Source organism: Canis lupus, chromosome 29 (assembly GCF_011100685.1).
Source record: "Canis lupus familiaris isolate Mischka breed German Shepherd chromosome 29, alternate assembly UU_Cfam_GSD_1.0, whole genome shotgun sequence".
Lineage (NCBI taxonomy): Eukaryota > Metazoa > Chordata > Mammalia > Carnivora > Canidae > Canis > Canis lupus.
Window position 1 is genome coordinate 34597841 of NC_049250.1, and position 24348 is coordinate 34622188.

General features: G+C 38.1%; 1 protein-coding gene and 1 long non-coding RNA gene across 3 annotated transcripts in view; one reads left to right on the forward strand and one right to left on the reverse strand.

The window, feature by feature from the left end:
• LOC111093250 overlaps positions 1-954 on the forward strand; it is an 80036-nt gene extending 79082 nt beyond the window's left edge. The window contains exon 8 of the long non-coding RNA XR_005381204.1: positions 893-954. This is a non-coding gene — a long non-coding RNA (uncharacterized LOC111093250). The remainder of the gene's footprint in view (positions 1-892) is intronic.
• The window catches only part of MMP16 (matrix metallopeptidase 16), a 304449-nt gene that overhangs the window by 61353 nt on the left and 218748 nt on the right, over positions 1-24348 (reverse strand). The gene's annotated exons all lie outside the window — the stretch shown is intronic.

The window sequence follows — 24348 nt, forward strand, 5'->3', positions numbered from 1 at the left end:
GACTCTGCATTGAGTGCGGAGCCCGACGCGGGCCTGAAACCCAGGACTCCGAGATCAGGACCTGAGCTGAAACCAAGATAATAAAATATTCTTAAGTTATTGTACTGTATACCCTAAAATAAAAAATAAAAATAGCTAAATACCTACTGGATTCTGACAAAGAAATAACTGACCATGGTAATTAATGGAACAATGAAACTGAAAGCTCTCTGACCTGATGGGTCAGAAAAAATCAGTTTAAAAAAAACCCTGAAACACATTCCAATTTTTCTCAGAGACGCACTTCACATTGTTCTCTCTCCAATACCGAGACAAGGCCGGTGGCTCTTTGGGACAGATATATGCTGCTGAGTGGAGATAGGAACATAACCTCCACTTGCCATTAATACAGGAAGAAATGGAAACTTTGCCTCAAGAGAGGCATAGTCCATTTGCAAAAATTCAGAGGGTAATATGGAATCGTGGGTGAATTGAGAATGATTTCTCATTGACAGCAGCAGCCTTGGCAGACAGTGATATAAATTGTCGAAATTCAGGTTGTGCTTCTATTCAACTTATCCACACCTTCTCAGGGCGGAAGAAAGTAACGGTCGAAATAATTTAGCAAGCATTTGTCAGAGGATGTAAACATATCACAATCACTATAGATTGCCATTTCAGAAACTGAGCTTGTGAAGAGAGGATATTTAAAATGATATTTAAGCCTCTATGCACATTTTCCTTCTAAGCGAAATCTCTTCTGACCCCACAGTCTAAAATTGAATTCCCTCCTGCCACCCACCTACAGGGGCTTTCTCACTCCCCCTCCTCCCCTGCTTTATTTTCCTTCACCATGTAGATCACTGTTTAACACAACACATGTTTACTTTATTGTCCATTCTCTCTCCGGTAGAATAGATTTCCATCTCTCCACGATGGCAAATGTATCTGTCTGTGTTCATTTGTGGTTCCCCAGAAAAATGTCTCGCACATGGTCGAAGCTTACTAAATATTTCTTGAAAGGAAACAAATTTAAGGAGGAAAGGGCAAAGTAAAGGTAAGTTATCCTCTTACAAAAGCTATGCAGATGTCATAAGAATACAAAAGTTCCCTTGAATAGGCACAGGTGTTTACTATATATTCCATTATTTAGAAAGGTATGATATATAAAGGTCTTTGGGCCATGCAGGGAAAAAAAATTTTGCTTCACCCTTCTAAAAATGTAGGTTTTGTTTTGGCCTTTGGTGTAAAGGGAAAGAAAGAATTCAAGCTCTAAATCTGTTGTTTCTATCTTGCCACTGGCCTTTTTTTGGCTACAGCCCTTATAAAAGGGGGCGGAAGCAGTGGAAGCATACCCTAAAAATAATCAAAACTAGCACATTTGCAAAATCAACTCATGAAAAAAAAATAGCACTTAAAAATTACCAAAGAGGAATTCCTACTTAAACACCAATATTTCACTTTGTTTTCAAAAAAATATTTTATTTACTTATTTATTAGAAAGAGAAAGAGAGATCACAAGTAGGGGTTGTGGGAGAGGGAGAAGCAGGCTCCCCACTGAGCAGGGAGTCTCACGTGGGGCTCAATCTCAGGACCCCGGGATCATGACGCCAGCCGAAGATGGATGCTTAACCAACTGAGCCACCGGGAACCCCAATATTTCACTTTAGATACAAGGTCACACAGATTTTTCTTTCCATGTAGTGAGGGACCCGGGCAGGCCACTTTGCTCACAGAGATGACAAATACCCAGAGTACTGCAGGGTGTAGACCACGAGGAAATAACATACCAGGGAAATCTGGTTTCTTTCTTTTTTTTTTTTTTAAAGATTTTATTTATTTATTCATGAGAGACACACAGAGAGAGGCAGAGACACAGGCAGAGGGAGAAACAGGCTCCATGCAGGGAGCCCGATGTGGGACTCGATCCCGGGTCTCCAGGATCACACCCTGGGCCAAAGGCAGACGCTCAACCGCTGAGCCACCCAGGGATCCCAATCTGGTTTCTTTTTTAAAATTCCCTTGAAAATTCTGTCCTAATACAGGCATATGCTTTGCTGACCACTCCAGAGGCAAAAGCATCCATCCTCCCGCTGCTGGACTGGGAAGATGCATTAGGCATCTACTCTCGGGACAGGGTGGGGTGGGGTTTGCAGGCCTCTTTTTAGGAGCCGATGAGCGCATCGGATCGACTGTGCTTCTCTTGATACACAGGTTGGTTATTCAGCCCCAAACCTGAGACACCCCTGTGAGGGCCTCACGTGTCTAAACTGAACCTTGCCAGAAGGCATCTGGGTTGCTCGCCCAGCCCTCGCCCGCCCCGCCACTGGGCGCCCCCAGTCGTCCCCACCTCCGAAATAGCATCTCCCAAGTCCTGATTCCCTGCCATCGTCACTGTCACCAGCCCACTCCGCGCTGCCACCGAGTTTCACGGAGGTGCCAGCTCCCAGCTCCAGATCTGCCTCCTACCGCATCTAAAACGGAATTCAGACTCGCTCCTGCCTGCAGCCCCTGTGCATCCACTGCAGGTCCCTTCGTGCCCATGACGCCCTCCCCATGCCGGCCCCCTTGCCGCCTCCGGGAGGGATGCTCTCTTCTCCCTTAAGACGTCCCCACGCCCTCTGCTCCTGCTCTTCACCCGATGAACCCTGGATCACCTCTCCATTCTCTGCTGAAATTTCCTTTCCACAAAAAGGCCCTACTTGCCCCCCGACTGGAATTAGGTGACCCTGTTATGCTGTTTCGCAGTAGTCTGTAATTTCACTTTTCAGCACTTACACCATCTGTCACCCTATTATCATTTTTTAAAATATTTTATTTATTTATTCATGAGAGAGAAAGAGAGGGGTGCAGAGACACAGGCAGAGGGAGAAGCAGGCTCCATGCAGGGAGCCCGACGTGAGACTTGATCCCGGGACTCCAGGATCACGCCCTGAGTCAAAGGCAGTCACAAAACCACTGAGCCACCCAGGGATCCGCCTTATTATCATTTTTATTTTTATTTTTATTTTTATTTTTTATTACTTTTTATTATCATTTTTAAAGTGACAAACTCTCCTTGCTGCTCCACTGTGCTCTATGGCCGTGGAGGTCGGGACAGTATGTCCCCTTACCACTGAGGTATCAGCTTTTGGCTTTCTGTAGGAGATCTACCCATGCTGAATGGTCACACTTGTCTATTTTTTTCATCAAACTGTGTCTCCTTACCACTGAGGTATCAGCTTTTGGCTTTCTGTAGGAGATCTACCCATGCTGAATGGTCACACTTGTCTATTTTTTTTCATCAAACCACCCTGGGATGAAGAATATACGCCTGAGATGGTTCAAACCAAGGTAACTGCTTAATAGGAGTATTAGAGTATTTATTAAAATGACATTCTTATCAAGGAAACTCACTAGCTATGGGGGGCAAACACCGAAAAACGTTTGCCTATAAATATGGATTTGTTTACAAGCAGTCATGTACTGTTTTTGAGGATGTATCGTGTGGGCAGAAGAATGGGTAATCTGATGTTCAAAATTAATACGGTTCCTATGGAAGAGAAAAAGGCATGTAGTTATAGTGATTAAAACATAAAGTCATGGCAAGAATGAGAGAAAAAGCAATTTGCATGAATGCTTAAAGGGCGGAAGAAATGGTGGCCTTCTTCTCAGGTTCTCAAAGCTGGAATGAGACAGTCTCACACCCAGCTGAGTGCTCCCCACCCTGGGCCCAGCCTTGCTAGCCAAGCTTATCAAGGAGTCTCACAGGCCTGGAGTTCAACTGATTCATTGCTTTAGATATACTTCAAAAGCACAGAGTAAAAGCAAATGATCAGAATTTTTCACAACATTTAATATTTAAACAATGTTTAATAATGGCATATGCTTGACCAAGCTCATAAATAATCACTGAACCTATGGGAATAAAAATTGATAATTACCAATTATTAGGCTAATTTATTCATGGTTAGCGACAGAAAATACTAAAAATCAGCCCATAAATTAGCTGCTATAAAAAAAAAAGACTTTCTAATTGAAGTAATTGTAGATTCACATTACACCTATCAGAAATAACAGATTCCTTATACTCTTCCCTAACCTTCCCCAATGATAACTCTTAACATAATTACAGTACAATATCAAAACTAGGAAATGGAGTTTGATACAACCCACCCACATTATTAAAATTTCACATGTGCTCGGGGGTATACGTATGTATTTATGCTTAATTCAACAGTGAAAGCATACCTTTACAACACAGAGAGATAGTAGTTGCCCCTGAAAACAAGGGATCAAGATGTGTATCAGTCATAACGGCAATTTAGATATTATATGTGATGCAAATACACTGGCTAGGCCTTAGAGGCCATAGAATCGTTCATGAAGCACCAACAGGTAGAAGTCAAACGTGCTTAAAGTGGAATCTACTTGAGCCTTCACACCTGACTTCTTCCAGTTTAGAAGAAGAAAGGAATAAGTCAAATGACACTTTAAAGAAGCAATCAAGCACATTTCAGCACGAGGCATGGTTTAGAAGACAACTGGCCTGGTCTCAACAAGAAAACAACAACAACAGCCAAAGTCATGAGAAAAAAGCTGGGAAGAAATGTCAGATCTAAATAGACCTAACAGGGACGCCCGGGTGGCTCAGTGGTTTGGCACCTGCCTTCAGCCCAGGGCATGATCCTGGAGACCCAGGATGGAGTCCTTCATCGGGCTCCCTGCATGGAGCCTGCTTCTCCCTCTGCCTGTGTCTCTGCCTCTCTCTCTGTATCTCTCATGAATAAATAAAATTTTTTTAAAAAATAGACATAACAACCAAATGCAATGCATGGGTAATCCCTGGATCCTGTATTTAGAGATGGAGTTTCCTTTTTTTTTTTTTTTTAATTTATTTATGTGAGAAAGAGTGAAAATGAGAGAACACAAACAGGAGGAGTGGCAGAGGGAGTGAGAGAAGCAGGCCCGATCCCAGGACCCTGGGATCATGACCTGTGCTGAAGGCAGATGCAGAACCAACTGAGCCACCCAGGTGTCTCAGAGAAGAAGTTTTCTGGTATCAACCACTTTCTTTCAAACATTTCACCAAAACCTTGGGCATGCATGGTGCATTGCTCATACACACACACAGAAAATTCAGGCAAGCGCTTAAAATTGTTAAATCTAGAAATTAAGCGTGCAAGTATTCATTCTTCCAACTTTTCTGTATTTCTGAAATTTTCACTTAAAATAAGAAGTTTAAAACATATACTCAGTTTGAAAAACCTGAAAATAAGGGCGCTTTGATGGCTCAGTTGGGTTAAGTATTTGTCCTAAACCCAGGGTCCTGGGATTGAACCCCACATTGGGCTCCCTGTTCAGCAGGGGAGTCTGCTTCTCCCTCTGCCCCTGCTTGTGTGCTCTCTTTCTCTCGCTCACTCTCTCTCTCAAATAAATAAATAAAATCTTTAAAAAACCCACAACAACGTGAAGACACATAGGCAATTCCCTTATGATAGAATATTATTATATTATCACTGTAAGTATTTGCAATGGTTAAATAGTATTCTGGCTACCAAACAAACATAAGATTATGAAGCCTTCATTTAAGTCATTTATTTTTATTTTTTAAAATATTTATTTATTTGAGAGACGGGGGTAGGGGCAGAGGGAGAGAATCTTCAAGCAGACGCCCCACTGAGCACAGAGCCAGGCTTCTGGCTCATCCCATGACCCATGCAATCATGACCTGAGACAAAACCAAGAGTCAGAGGCTTAATGGACTGACCCACCGAGACACCCCCATCTTAGCCATTTAAATTTGTTATTATAAATAGTGTCGCAACCAACATTTTTTATGCTTTATAAAAGAAATAAAACTATGCCCATGCCATTTAATTAAGTGTAATTCATGCTCCATTCAACAGTAACATATGTGAACTGAAAATATAAAAATCACACCTTGTAAAACCATACAAATATATTATAAACTCACTAATTTGATTTCACACTATTGTATTCCAATTTACTGCCTGTACGAAGAATTACAAAAGGTATTGTAGTATTTAAAGAAAGAGAACAAGGCCATTTACATTTATTTAGCTACGTTTCTTTTTCAACATTGGGAAAGAAAAAGTAAAATTATAACTTGGAGGAAAAAAAATTCTAAGAGTGCTTAATAGATGTATCTGGCAAAGACAATGCCATTCTGGGAAGCTTTCATTATCTTATCACCAAGAGCTGACACAAACTGGCTTTTGGTATATAAACCTTAGGAGAAAACCTGTTCAAAGCAACCATTAAAATACACTTTTCTCACTAAGCCAGTCATGAATTTCTGCACGATTTTCAGAGCTCATCACAATTTTCAAAGATCAACCAGATGTAATTCTGGGAGAAATAATGCTGCATTACATCTCAGTAAGTCTGAAGGGGGGCAGAATGTGCCATCCCAAAACGTGCCCCTTTGGCATGTGAATATTTTGAGCTGAAGGCAATCAAGACCCAGTAGGTTCAAGAAAAATTTTACTCCTCCCTTAACTACCTGTAAGAATTTAGATAGGGAGCCTGGTGCAGAAACAGAGCTATTACTAGAGAAAATTTTTTATCTGAACAACCAGTATGTATGGCAGGGCAAACATTTAATTACCAAATATCTACTTTTTTTCTTGTCCTGTGAACTCTCTTCTTCTTGGGAGCCCCAGGTTGCCATCCCATTCCTTAGCTCAAGATGGCATATAAGCCTCAATTGCCTAATGACTTACCCTTGGGTTTTCTATTTTTACTGGGCTCCATACATATAGAATTAAATTTGTTTTGTCCTATTAATCTGTCTTATGTCAGTTTAATTATTAGACAAGCCAAAACCCTACAAGGAAAAAAAGGAAAATGCTTCCACCTCCATGGGTCAAATCACTTTGGACGGTCAGTGTCTACACATATATTCCTTAATGTCTTTGACTATTTTCAAGGAAGAATCTGTCAGAATTAGTATCTGGATTTATAAATGTAAACTATTTTAATAAAGTATATTTAAGTTTCAAAGGGCATGCGGCATTTGCAGAATATTTTGTTAACTACTAATGCTAACTGTACACAATAATTTTTAGAGTCTCCAGATGTTAAAAAAAAAAAAAAGCCTTTGTTTTTAGATTACTTTAGATTGCAAATCTGGTTAAGTGATATGTCAGATGTTGATTAGTATTAGTAAAAGGTTAAGTGATATGTCAGATGTTGATTAGTATTAGTAAAAGGTTAAGTGATATGTCAGATGTTGATTAGTATTTATTAAGCCCTGACATAAAGAATACTGATTTTTAAAACTTAAGAACTCATAATTATTCATGCGTAATGTAACACATAGAAACATAAATATTTATTTTTTTTAAGGAATATTTATGGTTTTTAATCCATTTATATATGTGAATAATGAGTGGTAAAGAAGTGTTGCTATAACACAAATGTGCTTAGGCCCTCGAACAGAAAGATCTGAGAAGAGAAAATTTAATGTGTGTGTGCTGACCCTGTTTTCTTCTTAAGTCCTTACCTTCTTTCTTCTTTCTTCTTGCGTCTACTCTTGTTCCGAAACTACTCTGCAATGGTTATGATGCAGAAAAGAACAGTGTACTAAAAAATGCTTCATCAGCGCACTGCATTTAAGGTAAGGATCCTCAAATTCCAGATATAATTACATCGCACGGTACTATGACATTTTGCTTCCCCCCCCTCCCCACCTCCTTTGGACTCTGAGGATCATGAATACTGGCAGAGAGATCTCAATTTCAATTCACATATCATATAATTAAGTGTTGGAAAAGAAAAAAGGTTTCATTCCTCCCACTGCACTAGCAGTTCTGGATTCCAAAAATATGAACTCTCTAAGAGTGTACATTCAATCTAGAGGGGAGCAGAGGCAAACAACTAATTTCAAAAAACTGTGTGAAATGCTGTTATTGCTGCCTCTATAAAATGGGAACTACCATTTAGTGAATATAATGAGCCGGAAAACAGCTGTGTCATTAGCACACCTATCAAGAACTGCCATCACTTTATTTTTGACCTAAAGAAAGATGCTTCATTTACAATAAAAACTATGTTCCCGCTGAATAGAGTATATGGCAATTTTTACTCAAGGTACATAAGGGCAGTGTATTCAATTTAGTTTCTAACCACCCAATCTAAAGTTGTCTCTCTTCAGTCTTTTTCTATCAACTCATCAGGTTTTATTTTCTTCATAATACCTATTGTTCTATGAAATCATCTTGTTTATTTGCTCAGCTGCCTCTCATCAGAGTAGGCACCTCATCTACCTTATTCAAACACTGTGCTCCTCGGCCCTGCCACAATGGCCAGCTTTATGTGTGGAGCAAGTGTTCAAAGATAGAGAAAAACAGACCGTGAAAGAGAAGAGACACAGGCGCAAATCTTTTCCTTGGCCCGGATGCAGGGGGACTGGGTTGGTCAATATTTAACATAAGCATCCCCATGGAAAGGCTTTTTCAGGCCCTCTCTACTGCCCATATAGGCACCACACACCTACCATGTACTTAAATGTCTGTATGGAAATTACCCATTTGCCAGCCTGTTTCTACATGTTACTGTCTTTCCCATGAGTATCATTATCATTCTTCTCTCTCTCTCTCTCTCTCTCTCTTTCTTACAGGCTGGATTCAGGCTTCACTACCTCTAGGGATATTTACTTAAAACAAAGACTCTATTCTCCAAGGACTCTTCCTGCCCTTTAGATAACCTTTCCACGTATTCCCATTGCACCTTGGAGAGCAGTGAGTGGTGGTCAGTGTGCCAGGACAGGGTCATGCCATGGAGGGTAGAAAAGAGATGTCTCATGATATTGATGGGGGAACACAGGGCTAGCCGAGGACAAGGCACGAGCCTGGGGCGGCACACTGACAAGTCCTTGAAACAGGCAGAGGGACCTTCCTCTTCAGGCTCAACTGCCTTGAAGTTACTATTTTGCTAAGGGCAAAAGGCAACCTTACCCGGCCCCCAAGAGCCTGTGAGTCTACTTTAACATATAAAAATTCCTTTAGAAATTTCCCTTTATCTCTAAACCCCCAAGATACGTGTTGACAATCATCCCCCAAGCACATGGCCCACCGATACACATCTAAAGGGTCTCATGACTCAGGATTTATTAGACGGTAAATAAGTGACATTTTCCCAACAATAGCTGGTCCCCTTCCAGGTCCTGGAAACCTTGCTTCCAAAATTCCTTAGAGAGCACGGTATCCCCAAACCCCTCCCAACTCCCATGTATATAATCAGCCACCCCTCACAGGCCCAGGGCAGCAGCTCTTCCTTTAATAAAACCACCAGTTTGCACCAAAGACATGTCAAGAATTCCTTCTTGGTCGTGGGCTCCGGACCCCACCTCTAATTCCAACACTTCACCAATATCACACAGGAAGAATCAAAGGTGGAGCTAGTGCTGTGGAGTATTGTGTTTTGGCCTCTTCTTCAATCACAGAAGGAAACTCACTGAACTCAAAGAATGTGGCTATTGCAGACGAAACCAGCAATAAGAACAATACACTGAACAGAAGAGTCCTCAGTAGACTCCACTTAAAAGCTGTGAGCAAGTGCAGAGGCCTGGTCCTCGGGCAGGGAGGAAGGCAGGCGGATGCCCGGAGGGAAATGTGCCAGAGGGAAACTTTTTTTTTCCCCCTTTCCAAGGGACACAAAGTGTGAGTTGTCAACAAATTAGGTGATAAAGGCCTATGCTCAATTAGAGGTTTGTTCCTAAGAGATAAGAGTAGATTGGGCAGAGAATTCCCAAGAAATTACAGAGCAAAAAACCCTTGCAAGATTCCTAAGTGACTTTGTTTCAGGGTTCAGGAGTCCTTGTTGCCATAACAGGAGAGACTAATCCTCATTACCATTGCCTAATTGCTTTATGCTAATATGCTCTTGAAAACATTCCTTCTCTTGCCAATGTTTTACTGTGGTTTATTTACTAAAACAGGGGAGTTCAAAAGGTAACTACCCTTCCTTAAACTCAAAGAAAATCCTCAACGAACAACTTGATGTGCAATAAAATAGTGATGGCATTCTCAGGCAGTCCTGAGGGAAGTCAGACTGTCAGAATCATTAACAAATGGAAAGCACCTGTACTACTGGTTCATTGCTATTAAGGGAAACAAACAGGAATAAGCATTCTTTGCTTACTGTTGGGGGGGGGGGGGAGGAGAAACTTCTCCAAAATAATAAGTAAATAACTTTCCTACTCATTCAGCCAAATCGTGGAGCCCAGAACAACTACTGATGTGGCCAAATAATTTTTGAAAATTATTCTAAGCAATAACGAATCTAATGCCAGAAGATTATAGTATATAGGATTTGACGTTTTGACAAAGTATGTAACACGGTAATATTTTTGCAAAAAAGAAATAGACTGTCTCACTTGGCTGGAAGATTCATTAAGTTGAGAGGAATTTCAGAAGCTTCTGAAGGTGAAGAAGGATGTGATGACTGGGCTTTCATAGGAAAAGTGTAGGAGAATTTTAGGAAAGGAAGTAAACACACATCATACCAAAGGAGAGTACAAAACAATCCATGTCCCATGAGGTTGAGGGTGATGATGGGCAGGAAAGGATATTTCTTTTTGGGAGAAACGGAAATGAGGTTTGAAAACCACAAGTTTAAGTGGCATATGATGGAGATGAGTGCTCTAGGAGAGGAGGAGTAACTAAGGAAAGTGAGGCAATTCTAGCTAGAATCAACTGCACAGAATGCAATATGAAATGGAAAGAATGCCCCTTGATGGGGCATCCAATGCCAAGTCAGTAAGATAGAATATATAAGAAAACAGGTATAGAAATTGCTGTGCGATACAAAGGCAGAAGAAAAATGATTAAATCCCTTTACTACCTACAGCCCACTGACAAGTCCTTGAAACAGGCACAACGACATTCCTCTAGGGACCCAACTGCCTGGATGCTAATTCTTGGCTAAGGGCAAAAGGTAATCTTAGCCCAAGCCCAGGGACCCTGTAAGTCTGCTTTAACACATAAAAATTCCTTTGGAAACTTCCTTTATCTCTATCCCTAAGACACCCATTGCCAATCATCCCCCAAGCATATGGCCCACAGATACACATCTGAAGGGTCTTGTGACTGAGGTTTTATTAGACAGTAATAAATGACAACAATAGCTAGCTCCCCCCGCCTCCCTCCCCCCAAGACCTTGGAAACCTTGCTTCCAAAATTCCTTAGGCACTTACACTATCACTATCCCTAACCGCCCTCCCAACTTGGAAGCATGTAATGGGCCACTCCTCATGACCCCAGGGCAGCTCTTTCTGCCCAGGTCCTGTCCCGATGCTTTAATAAAACCACCTTTTTGTACCAAAGACATCTCAAGAATTCTTTCTTGGCCGTCGGCTTCGAACTCTAACGTCTTTTCCTACTTCAGAAATGAAGGACCAGAATTAGGAGAAAACGAAGTAAAAAAGAAATGAGAAGTAGAAGGATGTGGAAGAGATTGTGCTAGAGCTGGGGAGGGAAGGAAAAGAAAACATTAGGGATTTCTGGAGGGAAGCAGGTTGGCGGTGCCTGGAGAAAGGAAGGCATTTGAGTTAGGTAAAGTAGGAAAAGCTACATTCCTGAGGGAGGGTATCAAGTGAATACAACAATATTGCAGGTAATAAGTAATAAGCAAATTAGGTGTTAAAGAGTGATAAAGAATACGGGTGTCAAAAAAGACAAGAGGAGTTTATGCAAAATATTTAAATATGTACAAAAATTCCTCCCTGCTCAATATAGCGCTCATGTTTGTTATGCCCATTTCAAACTTACCTCTTGGGGGAGATGAAAGTTCCAGTATAATTGAGACTATGTAACCCTGCCTGCATCTCTTCAAGAGGATTCAAATTCACATGGAAGCGAGGAAAGGAAACCTGATTATTTGGTTGAGCAATTTAATTTTTCCTCTGTCTTCTGCTTATATATGAAGACCAAAATAAATTCCTATTTATCTTTTTTTGCAAGGTTTCAGAGCTTTTCAACTTTTCTTGAATTTTATTGTGTGGTTAAAAAAGATTTTGCAATTGTAATTCATTTTACAGACATAATGAATATAGATGAATCTCACTTTATGCCACATATCTATTCCTGAAAATTTGGTTATTGATTATTGTGTGAAGAAAATACTATTTTAATTGAACTAAAAAAGGGGCTAATATTTAAATGAATGCTAAGGAGAAGAATCATTTTACTTTAATTTTGTAAGTACTCTATGCAAAATTAAATAAAAACAATATAAAAACCATTGTTATTGATACAATGTTTCTAATTGTTAGGTATTTGTGGCTCAGATTTTTTTTTTTTTTTTTTGTATCAGGCAACATTTAGACCATTATTTTCTGAAAAGAAAACGGAGTTAGTGAGTCATCTTCTGCATAAAGTGAGTTGAGTTGGTGATACATGGTCCAGCTCATCTATCTTCTAGTGCTCAAACTCATTAACAGAAATTATCAATTATTTGATACTAGTAATTAAAAGAATTATCACCAAAAATACACAATATGTTTTTATAGAACTTTACAAAATATGCATTGCTTCATTCGATTCCAAAGCCAAACTTGGAGACTAGGAAAAAAAAAAAAAAAAAAAAGAAGATGACCTTGGGTAATACCATATTACTAGCTTTGGTGGCTAAACAGGTTTCATATGATCCAGTTTATACAAAATTAATGTGACTATCAAATGCCATTCTCAAACATGTATATATATTGAGTTCAGTCCACCAAGCTAGAATAACAAACATAGTCTATATTGTTTCTAGAAAATCTTAGAAATGGGAAAGTCTTTCTTCCTCTTTTCTAGTAACTTTCTTAAATGCATTTCCACGTATAGTAACTTCATTCTGGGGCTCAGTGAACATTATTATGTTCATAGCTGATTTCTGCAGGTGGCGTATTTTTTTAAGATTAGTAACAAGCAATCATAAGTAAATAAAATATTCATTGCTATGATAAAAAAGGAGTTATTTTCTACTGTTAATGACTAACAAATAATATAGATTATCTATTACTTTGCAATATTTTAATGCTATCATTCATTCATCCTCATTCATGATTTTTTTGGGGGGTACACCAGTAATACCTACTTTTGCCCCAGAAGATCCTTTTAGATTTTTCTTCCTCAATGAGAGTCTGTCGCTGTTTTTCCTTACTAGTCAGAAATGGCAGAAATTATGACTGTGAACACAAAACACATCAAGGGAACAGAGACTGATGCTTTTCAGTTTAATAGCTTTTTGTACATTGTTCTGGTTCGGTTCCTCCCTATGTAGAGTTTTGCACCATTAACTCCAAAGTCAAGGAGAGAAAACTATATTTCAGCCTGTGCCAAAGGAAAAACAAATGAGAAGGTGTGGTAGCAGCAACATGACTAATTCATTATAAATATATTGTGTTTAAGAGATGCTTTCGACTGATAAAGTATAAATGAAGATACAAGCATTTCATTTCTACCTCTTATAATGCTCCAAGGGTATGGCTTCGAGTTTTAAAGAATTAACTAATTTGCATGGTCCAAAACACTGATAAATTATTTAAAATTAATTCTCTAGACCTGTCAATATGGTAGCCATTAGTCACATGGCACTATTTCCATTTAAATTAAATTAAATATAATTTTAAAAATCAGTTCCTCAGTAGCACACTGGTTACATTCGAAGTGCCCAACAGCCACATGAAACTAGTGGCTACCATTCCGGGCAGCACCTACACATAAAGCATTTTTTTTTATTGAACAGTGTGCTGTTTAGTTCTTGATGGATGTTATGATTTTTTTTTTCCTACCTCCTGATTTGTTTTAAGGCTCCTGTATTACTAATAAAATAAATTCCTAAATGCAGTAGTGGTCCAAGACTATGTGGAAATGTTGACTGAGATAATCCTAAGGCACTAGGGTTTCCAGAGCCAGTCTTTAGCAGAAACACTGTATGTATTGATCAGGACCTGGACTGTGTCTATGGTTCTTCTGGGACAGTCAGTTGAAATGCTAATTGTGGTGTCACAGGTGGAGGCACCACTGCTACAAATTTCAGGAACAAAATTTAACGTTATTTAGCTGGGGGTCACACTGGAATGTTCTTTCCTCTCATCTTTGTGTTGCTGATTAATTTTGCAGTTTAAAACCTGCATGAAAATGTCGCCTCCTCAGAAGATGTTCTTGACCACCCAAACTACCATAGCCCCTTCCCCCATCTCAATCCCTACCTTCTCTCATATTGTTCTATTTCATTTTCACCATTTCGTTTATTGATTCCTTCCTTACTTATATGTATTTATTTGATTTTGACTGTCCCTCCTCCACTCAAATAAAGCTCGCTGTAGGAGAAGGATTTTGTGATGTTCACTGCAATATTCCAGATCCTAGAAGGCTGCCAGGCAAAGGCAGGGGCCTTATAAATATTTATCACAGAAATAAATCAATGAAGGCACTGGACAAGAGATGGAGATTAAAGTCATTCATGATGGAGATGTGCTTTTGTAAAATATAAAGGCTTTTTTTTTTCAAATAAAAATACATTTACTCTTTTCTCCCATTTGATCTTTATTATTAATATTCTCCAAAAATGATATTTGAAATAGTAACTTCACAGTTATATATTATACACATTTACCTTTATAAAAGTTAAATATGGGGTTAGCTTGTAATAGATGAGACTGGCTATTTGGAGCAGTAAGAGACTCCAGAGATGGAGATGGCATCTCTTGGGGAGAGAGGGGATGCAAATCTTTCAAAGAATGAGAAGGGTATGTTAAGTCTCAGGTCCTCGCAATTCTAAAGAAATCCTCTTTGGAATCGTAGGTGGAAGTTTTATTTTCTTTAATGTTTTTTTTTCTTTCAAGATCTTATTTGAATTCAAGTTAGTTAACATTGTAACTGAAAGTTTTAAAAATGGGTGATTTTGACTGTGCATTTTCTAGGAAAGACGGTACGAATAGGCAGATTTTGGTGAGGGGGGGGTCTCAGTACTGGGGAGTGTATACCTGGAAAACTTAACAGATGTTAACCATGTATAATTTCAACTACGGCTAGCAGTAACACGGGGAGTACCAGCCTATCAAAAAACGATGGCTCCAAGGACACCATGAGGATTGTCCAACTGCTTCAGAAACAGCCTTCTGATTATCCTATGGCTTTTAATGTAAAGTTTTATTGAGCATGAATAATTCATATTTTTCTTTGTGATAATTATAATTATTACCATGAATTGAGAAGTTGTCACTGTAGCTCATGCATCAGCCAGTCTTTTGTGACTTTGTTAACTGAGTTCTTTAGAGCCTGAACCACTGAGGCAGCCTCCCCATAAGCCCAAGGACTGGACCTTTCACCACTGAGTCACAGTTGGCCTCTGTTCTAGGCATTTCTCACACCTCACACAGTACAGTACAATTCTGATTTACACTACCTTAATTTTCTTCTCTAACCAGATTTTGGTTGTTCTTTGCATTTCTTTTCTTTTTTTACAAATTAAAATTAATATAAAATGTTTTAAAAAGTTAAAAAATAACACCAATAATTGTTGATATTTCAAAATAACCCCAAAATGGCATTTTTAAAAGCAGAAGAGACATCATTTTAGGTCTTATCTAGATTACAAATGCTTAAGTTTTATACCTTAGAGGAGTTTCAGGAGTGTCTGGGTTATGGCTGAACACAAAATGCAACCTTTAACAGTGTTTATTTCCCCTTTTATTTTCATGTATATACTAGCAATTTTAGTGATGCCATATACGTTTCATGTCTGAAATGCATAATTAAAGACCTTTAAGAAAACAATCTGTCCATGCTGTATCAGTCTCTGCCCAAAACCCACACTGAATTCTCACTTTAATATGAAGTACCGTAACATTTATTTAGTATAAGGCGGGTCTGTCTTGGGCCTAGACCAGAGTGGAGTACGTTACTGGAAATAACAGAAAGAACTCTTTATTTCACGTACAACATAACCACATACTGTGGGTTCTTGGGGCAGCACGATGGTATATTTTTAATGTAGGATAATTATATTCATTTCTTTTCCCCAAACATGCGCTAGCTCTAAAGTAACTATTCTACATTGGTTTCCCCTATAACCCAACAGAATCCTTGCCAATGACAGATCCATGCAAGATACCCACAGAATCCTACTGACAAATATTATAACTGCCAAAATAATTTACCAAGATTATTTCTGTGCCATTATTAATTTGTAGACTAACCTGTAAAAAGGAAAATCATCTGAAATTACTGATAGCAATTAGAAGGGTAAACAAGGGTACCAGATTATGATACTGTTGACTAATTTTTTTAAATTGACATTAACATTGCTTCTAATGCCAAGTAAGAGGCATTAGTTACTGCTTTCTTTTCCAAAGTTTTTATTGACCAAAATTGTAAAACATGAGGTAACCAAAAGAAATAGCAGTACATTTTCCCCTCTTGCTATGTTGTGGCTTTTCTTTAGTTTATGTAGCACAGATCCAGTGGTCAGAATGTCTCTTTGTTTTTATAATTCGTCAACTATGTATGTCATTGTAATACACAGCTCTCAAGGAAATGAAAGAGGTGGATACTGACTAGCAACACATCCCAAAAGAAGTTATGTCTTTCTTTCCCCCATCCAACACTTCAAAAGCATAATTTCAGCCTGAAAGGTCAGCAAGAGGAAAGTTTGTCCATTTTCTTTCCAGGTCTTCTGGAAAACTGTTAGTTCCTTGTACTGGAGAGGCAGTTAATAGGTTTTACTTGGTGTGCTATGCAAAGCCTCTCTGTGTGCCAACATGAAAAAGGCCTTTAAAGGAATGTCAGCACCTTCAGAAACTGCTTGTCAAAAAGATTTCAGTTTTCTTTCTTTGGCCTTCCTAACCCACTTTCAAAGGTTTATTTCATTCCTGTCGTTTCTGTATTATTAATGCATATAGCTCACAACTGTAATTCAGGGTGGGCCACATGGTTACAAAATTATAGAGAGAGTTGATTAGGTACAAAAATAAAAGGCAGAGCTTCACAGATTTTACAGTACGTTAATATTTTACTACCAGCAATGGCTAGTGGTAGAGCAGAAAAGAAGGCAACAATTTGCTGAAAGGCATTAAAAAAAAAAAAAAAAACTATTAATTTTGCCTTGAAAATTGCCTAAAATTTTCCTGCAAGTTTATTATAATTATTACAATTACGGATAGACTGAAATGTCCAAAGGCTTTATTTTTTTTTTTTCCCTCTTTTGCCACTAGAAACAAAGCCAAATAGCACAGTAAGGAGTTTTTGGGTTACGCACCACAATGCCAATGACAGATCCCTGCAAGAGCCTTGGGTTCTGATTTGGACTCTGGCCTCTGGCTTTGGTTTTCTGTGCATCAGGGCAATTCACTTATCTCTATGACCTTAGATCCTAGAGATATATACCATACATGCCTTAAGGAATGGAATGCTTGACTCCTCTTTCAGTTTCGACATCAAGCTGTAGGGAAAATGGGGACTGTCGATGTTTCCAACTCGGCTAAAACTTACATGAAAATCCAAAGGAGTGACTATCCTATATTTACAAATATTTAAAAGATGAGCCACAACAAAACCCCTCTTGATGAATTAGTGAGTATTGTTTGTGTGATGATTTTCTGCTCTCATGAAATACACTTTACAACTGAGTATAGTCCTTAAACATGAATCTATTCCTAATTATCAAATGATTCTATGAAATTGTAAGGGTGTCCCTGAAAGTATCTTCTTGAATAACACTGTCAAGTTATTAGCTGAGCATTCAAAGGACTTTTCAAATCACTGATTATCTAAAATTCATTCATTTAATAATGACCTGTTTCTCACCTCCAAAAGCTAGGTTCTTTGCTAGGCATTGGGAATAGAGCAGGAAATGAGAGTGGTCTAAAAGAGCCAAGTGTAACTTGTCAAACTTCTTATTTACTGCACACAACTTCTTAATTATTTGTATCTCACAAAGTTTCGAAACAGAAAATGATGTTATTCCCAAAATGTCATTAAAGGAAAAAATGGTCAAAATACCGTTTATTTACATTATTGTACAATATTCACTGTAGATGTCTATAATCTCTTAGTTATGATTGTAAAATTCAGACAGCTTGAAAACATAAAGTTGTTTCTTGACTTTGCAACAAATTTATTTGGCAGAGAGCCTGATGTGAACTGACACGAGACTTTTAACTCTGGTTTATTGGGACTATTTATAAGTTTCAATGAAGAAATACTGAGTTTATCGGTTGCTTCCCTATAGATCCCATAGAGATATTGTGGAAGAAAAGTTTAATACACTGAATTATTAATTTTAAAAAAGGCTGTAAAAAATGTCCTTTTTGGCCACATTGTATTAAAATGAAATCAGTACTTCAGGTGTTTTTATTTCAAGTTCAAATGCCAATGACATTTTGATCAAAATTGAGAATTTTATTTCCTGCTTTCTTGTTTCTTCAGAGGATCACTGCTTTTGGTTTTTGTCTTTTGGTGTTTTAAAAATAAACAAGATAAATGGAACTAGTTTTTTTTTTTTTTTTTAAAAAAAAGGAACTTAAGTTCTTGGTCTTTTCATCTGAGGCCTCAGGTATATAATTTACTGCCGGACTAAGTGTTATGTCCAGAGATAGCCCCCGTCAAGAAGATGGATTAGAAACCTTCCCAGCAGGAAACATGAAGGCTCACAGAATTCCTAAAATATTCAACCCTTACCTGAAAGTCACCCCTTCCTGTAGCGAGTACCGTCTAGATGTGGAGCTGTATGAGCATATATGTTTAATATTTGTTTTTATTTCCCAGAGAGAATCATTCATCATTAGAAACATGAGAAGCCATCCTAGTCACTGTAAGTTCTAACACTGAAAACACTGAAAGTGATCATATTTACTACATTCAGTAGAGCAATCATACCTCGGTCTTTGAGATTTGAACATATGGCCTCAGCAGTGACAATTTCAGTGTGACGGGCATTACTGAGGCAAAATCTGCCTTCCTGATGTTGGTTCCAATTCTACCTCGGCACACACACAGAATAGGCCTTCTTCATACTGCAGTGTTTTAAGTATTTGAGGTCACCTGGCATACCCCTTTTTTTTAGTGATCTCTACTGGAAAATCTGCTCTTTGACCTTTTCCGATGAATTAACTTTGCATATGAGTTCTGATATTCCAAATGGGGGAAAATGTTTTATGATTTTAGTTTAAAATTTTTACTATTTGAAAGGAAAAAAAGTAACTTATTTTGAAGTTAAGTCAGACTATGATCTATATTTATCCTTGGTAAATAAGTTGCCAAGGATTGTTTCTATGTATGATTCATGCTACTCAAACATTCTATTCAAACTGGGAATAGAAAAAGGCTGGGGCTTGGGACATGAGAACACCCCATCTTTCCAATATGAAAATGAAAATCAATCATAAGGAAGTTTACAAATAGGTTTGCTAAAGAATTACAAAGCTATGTTCGGATGCAAGGAGGCACTCTAGTAGAAAAGATGGTTGATACATTATAAGCTAATTAATTTTTCAAAACATGAATTTACACTGAAGAATGTGGAGCTGTCACAGAGTTTAAGAAATTTTGGGGATGTGGATATTGTCAAGTTCCTAGAATTAGCCAAACTGAAGTTAAAAGCATAGTCCTCCCATTGTCAAGACTGACCAGGACTTTTTTTTTTTTTTAAGATTTATTTATTTGAGAGAGAGAGATAGAGAGCATGAGTTGGGAGAAAGGCAGATGGAGAGGGAGAGGCAGACTCTTGCTGAGCAGGGAGCCTGATGCGAGGCTCCATCCCAGGACCCCAGGATCATGACCTGAGCCAAAGGAGGATGCTTAACCTGCTGAGCCACCCAGGTGCCACTAATCCAAGATTTCTGACCCCAACTGCAATGAGGTAGGGTCCAACTATTAAGTTAGAGGGAAGACTCCACACAGGATCAACCTTACTTCCTACACCAAACACAAGTTCAGTGGTTCCCAAAAACATTCTAAGATTTGAAGACCCCTCCAAAAAAAAAAAAAAAAAAAAAAAAATCACTGTTAACTATTATCCTTTAAAGTTTCAGTTCTTACAGGGAGAGAATGCAGATCAAAAATTCACCAAAAGAAGAGATTTGTAGAGTAGCATCTGAAAAGCTGAAAAGCTTCCCATTTTCCTAGGGGTGCATTACCATCCTGGTATCAGTGTATGACAATAACCATGGGCTACTGTCAAACAGGGAAGGGCATCTGAGCTTCAGTATCTTAAGTTTTTATCAGTGCTTTATTTTGCAGGCATGTCTGATTGACTGGTTATCCATATCGTTGAATTCAATATCTAGATCAATGGATACCACATAACCCAAAGGTCCTACCCACCCTAAATCATATATATATATGATATCATATTTTATATGACTTATTTAAAATATATAATATATATGACTTATAAAATATATATATATATTATATATATATATATATTTTTTTTTTTCTGGTGTAGCCAGCCCCCATCCTAAACAAAGACAATGCTATCAGCTATAGACAGGGAATACCTCCATAAAGCAAGGGCAAAAGCCTTAGGCCTAGGCCAACTCTTTATAACAGCAAGTATTTGTTTCAAGGTTCAAAGATATAATTACAAATTCAAAAACAAAAATAAAAACAAAATCCTGAAACCAAACACTTAGCTGGAAATTCTTAACAGCCATTGACTTTTAAGAAAAGGAAAGCAAAGTAGAAAACAACTTTAGTGCCTGGTATCAACATGACCCAGCTTGAAGTATGACGTGAAAGCAAATCCAAGTACAATGTTATGAGAATCAGTTTACCAATATAAAAAATAAAACCAAAATAAGTGAATGAGCTACAAATCTGTAAAGAAAATTACAGGTAAACTTGAGAAAATTTTTAGATGTTGATGGTATTATACGACCATTATCTTGCTCTCATTCTATGAATAAGATGTGGGCTTTTTATGATGAATTGTTTACCTTAATCATCATAATTATAGCAAAATAAATTGCCCTGTTATTATAATATCAATTTTTCTCAGATGCTGTAATGAAGGATATGCTCAAAATGAATTATTTTCATAAAATTGAACTTATGGAACGCTTCACAAAGAGCCACACTATGTATATATTCTAAGAAGAATATAAGAATCCATTTATTCACCATGGGGAAAAAAACGTTTTTAAATGAAAGCCAAAGAGGATGAGGAAGATGGGCGATATTTAGTTAAAACTTTACTTACCAACCTCGATTTGATTTTGTCATACTTTTCAGGTTTCATATTATTTCTGATAACTATTACTTTGGTGACTGCACTCCTTAGAAACCTAGTTTTTAAGACCCCTGAAACTTCTGATATAACAGATGCTGACAATGAAATTTAAACCGGAAAACTGACATATTGGTGTTGTACATTAAAAAAAGGTAATTCTAAAATTTGTGCCAATGATGACAATGTCTCACATCAGTGCAGCTCTTTTAAATATTTCAAACACATTTCACATATCTCCTTGTGAGATGGATTATCTAGCTGTTATTGCCTTATTCGATATCTCTGAAAGATAAGAGTCCGAAAGGAAATTCTCATCATGTTAACAATATCCTGGCACCAGAACCCATGCCTCCTGACTTTTTTTTTTTTTGCCTCCTGACTTTTAGTTTAGGTTTCTTTTCAACAGAATATATAGTTTTTCTCACATGAAATCGGAAATAGCTCACTGCCTCCACTGACATTACTGATCAGGTTTCAAAAACTAACACAAAACAAATATTTGTATGTGCTTATTGCACCATATACTCTCTTTTCTTTGAAGTTGCTATAGATACCTGTCTTTTGATTCAGTGATGAATGTCTATTTCCCACAAGGAACAGCAAGCTCTTGAAGCAAGTGGCACTGGGGTAGTCACGAAGATTCTATTCTTCGAGAAGAAACTCAGGCTCGGTTGTGGAATCCTGGTCATAGAAGTATCCAAAGCCTGGGCTTTTCCATTTTTACTATAACCTAGTATATTTTCTGAAGCACAACAGAGACTCCATCCAGAGTTTCAAGTAAATAAACTAATTAAATATGACTATATATCAATAATCACTTGCTATATTTTCCTAAACTATTTCCCATATCCTATATTTACGCAAAGAAAAAAAAAATCTCCCCAAAATACTCAAGAAGAGAGTAGAGGGATTGTCCTTACATGCATATTTAGTAAATCGTAGGATTTTTTTCTACAAGTGTTGTTCAGAATTCTAATCACAAAATTTATTTTTGATCCTCTATCTGATCTTTTGTTTATACTAGCAGTAGAGAAAATGGGTTGATATACACGATAAAGATATTTTAACAAAATTATAGTATTACATGAACCCAGAAGCTTCGGCATTTCTATTTCTGACAGTAACTGCAAATGCAGTGGACAACTTGGAAAACGTCTCTATTCCAAGGGACTTCGTGATTATGGACGAGGAGGCTTATGTGTCAGTGGCACACCAGTGGCCAGCTATGACATCAGCTCCTTTGAGCTGTAGCTCAAGGATATAAACAGTCTTTATTCGCTTAATGTTCTCACCAGTAACTGCTACAAATAAGTGCACTTCACAAGTAGCGCAGCCCAATGAACGCAGAGACTCACCAACTGTTCCAGGGGAGATGCAAAAAAAAAGCGGGGCTTTCACAATAGCCATATTAAAGCCTCCCAAAAAAGGCTTCCTGTCCTGACAGATTCAGAACATGATGCACCTTTCTTTGAGTGAAGTTTCAGTAAATAATATTTGTAGAGAGAAAGGGAAACACTATAACTTCTTCTTCTTTTTTTTAACAGAAGTCTCAATATTCTCAATATTCTTGAAAGACCTCATACTTCTCATCCAATTCCTGACAGGACATCTTGTTCTTTGGGCCCCTCTGAGTCCCTTCATAATTTCAGCTTCCTGTGATATTTAAAGGCAAGCTTCCTCCCTTTCTCTCTTTTCTTTTCTCTTTTCTTTCCCTCCCTCCCTCCCTCCTTCCCTCCCTCCCTCCCTCCCTTCCCTCCCTCCCTACGTTTTAGGAATGGGGCTCTGGCTTGCTCTTGGGGGTTCCTCTCCCAAGAGCCAACATTTGCTCAACATTTCTCATTAGCTCTGTTTGCTACACTCCATCCTACCTAGTCACTCCAGGCTCAAGACGGTTGGCCAGTTAACCTAGCCTGCAGAACAAAGCCTTGAGTTGTCAACAGGGCATGCAAGATCCTTTATGAAGGAGTCCCATCTGTGTCTTTCCAGCCTCATTTTCCCATTTCTCTGCTTTGCTTTTTGTAACAAACTTGATAAGCTTCCTACTGCACCCTACTCCTTCGGACCTCCAAGCTTGGCTAGCTTTACATCGTTCTTACAGATACAGATTAAATAACCTCTACAAGAAGTCCTTCCCAGTTTATGTGGCCTTCCATTGGGTCCCCACTGTACTTGGTGCATTAGCCTATCATTAGAGCACATCATGATGCATTATGATGATCTAGTTACTGGTACCTCCTCTGTTAGACTATTATCTCCCTGAGGGACAGAACAGAGGGTGGTCTGCTCATCGTGTCCTTCTCAATGTCCAGCTATTCTTTGGTAGGCAGTCGAAATTTCATTAAAGAATTTTAAAAAATGAATGGAAGAGTATAGTAGTCCACTTCTTAAGAACAAGGACTATTGTCATAGACTCCTTTGAAATGCTTTAAGGTCAACCACAGAACTTTTCTGAACACAGACAGTGGTAGTAATAATAACAACAACGTCATCAACAACTATGACAATAATAGCGGTTGCTGAAATTAGTTGAACATTTGTTGCGTACCAGTCTCTACGCTCAGTGCCTTACACAGCTTACGATTTTGTCAGTGTTAGTTGAACTGACAAACACTGCTATATGGCAGGCCTCATGTTTCATCAATTAACAATACTCTCTGGATTAATTGCCAAATATCATGTCACTCTATGATGTTACTTACACTTGATCCTAGCCAAAAGGCTGAGAAGCGATGCTTTGCATGATTTGAAAGTATTTCTATAGTAAACTAAATAAATTCTCACCAATGGTGCCTACAAAATGGCAAAACTGTAGATAATCAAAATATTTAGTTAGCTTCACTCACTAGACGCTAATCCTAGTCAAGATTAGTGAACAATGGGCAGAGATCCTCATCTAATTGGACATCTTTGCGAGCCAGATTAAAATATATCATTGAAAGTTGTCACTGTCATTTTGAACAAGGACATTTTTAGTCACAGTTCAAAGTAAAAGTCCATTGAATACTTTAATAGCTCTTGCCTACTTGTATTTTTTGAAAATTATATGGCTTCACTATCACTTAATGTGTTATAAACTTCGCAGTTATCAAGCCTTTTTTTATGCCATTGTATTTTGACCTATTAAATGTATATACAACACCACTG